Source organism: Cucurbita moschata, unplaced genomic scaffold, assembly GCF_002738365.1.
Source record: "Cucurbita moschata cultivar Rifu unplaced genomic scaffold, Cmos_1.0 Cmo_Scf00096, whole genome shotgun sequence".
In the NCBI taxonomy this organism is placed as follows: domain Eukaryota; kingdom Viridiplantae; phylum Streptophyta; class Magnoliopsida; order Cucurbitales; family Cucurbitaceae; genus Cucurbita; species Cucurbita moschata.
This window is the reverse complement of record NW_019268612.1, coordinates 294,864-296,145: the sequence shown is the minus strand read 5'-3', so window position 1 is coordinate 296,145 and position 1,282 is coordinate 294,864. Positions and strand designations below refer to the sequence as shown.

General features: G+C 42.0%; 1 pseudogene; it reads left to right on the top strand.

The window, feature by feature from the left end:
* Positions 1-1,282, top strand: part of LOC111439546 — a 12,522-nt pseudogene that overhangs the window by 2,301 nt on the left and 8,939 nt on the right.

Genomic DNA, 1,282 nt, shown 5'->3' with positions numbered 1-1,282 from the left:
CCCTTCCTCGTCTTACTCTTTCGCATGGTCTAGGCAGCATGGTTCTAGAAACCAAGATATCATCTCTTAAATCTAAGGCTCATTACCTATGAAATTATGCTATGCATTACATCTACTAAGTTCAAATCATATTGCAAACAAAATCACTCATCATGCAACACATCACATCATGCTCTTAAATAAATACGTGAAATATCAAAACAATTTCAGTAACATTAACATAAAAATGCATGCGAGTTTGAAAACGTTTCCCTTTTCTTATCTTGTGCAAGGCGTACCTGACGGTGACGGGGCATCGACGTTGGGACCATGGAACGTGCCAAGCCTACATTGTAGGCTAGTCTACAGAATCTAAAACCTAGAGCTCTGATACCAACTGTAACGACCCTAAATTTCCACATACTCAGAGTCGCTACTAACGTCTCATGCTCATCTATAATGCGAAAATATAACTCTTACATGAACATAATTGATAACGAAAATTTCAGAAAAACGTTTAAAACAACTTCTTCTTTGAAAAACACAGCCATGGTCTTACGTGTTTAAATATGAAATACTGAAGTTTAGAGAAAACAAAAACAAATACAAAATAATTTAAGACAATGGAATGCAAAACAACCTATTCTAACTTAAGACTAGAAATTTAAATATGAGTCTACCCTATGCACGTGCCAATGCAAAACAACCTATTCTAACTTAAGACTAGAAATTTAAATATGAGTCTACCCTATGCACGTGCCACAGTCTCTACTCGCGATGCCACCGTCCTCCATACAAGTGCACCTTGCCTTTACCTGAAAATTGAAGTGGCACACGGCCTGAGTATTTCAAAGAATACTCAGTAAGTGGCCCCACTATAGGGGGCCATGCAAATGCAAACACATGCAATCATGATTTAGGGACCTATCTCTAATCATCTTAGGGGTGGCCTCCAGTCTCGGATAAATTGGATGTGTAGTACTTCCCTACACACGACTCACACGTGCGAGTGTGAGTCCCCAGGGCGCTCGCACACCCCCTGGACCCTCTGGTCAAGCTAATCTGTAGCGACGTCCGGAGGTCAGCGGAACCCCATAGTGTCATGCGCCTCATGAACACCCTCATCTGTGTGCTTTCGCACCTGTGCGCATTCGCGCTCATCATAAGGTGCGCGTCCGCACTCATCATCTCTAGGGGAAGTAGCCCTATGCTTATGAACATACAAAATGCATGAGGTCCCTCTAGATCCATCGTAATGTCTCTTCTGACACAACCCTCTAGTCTCATCTCTTTGTTACTCTAG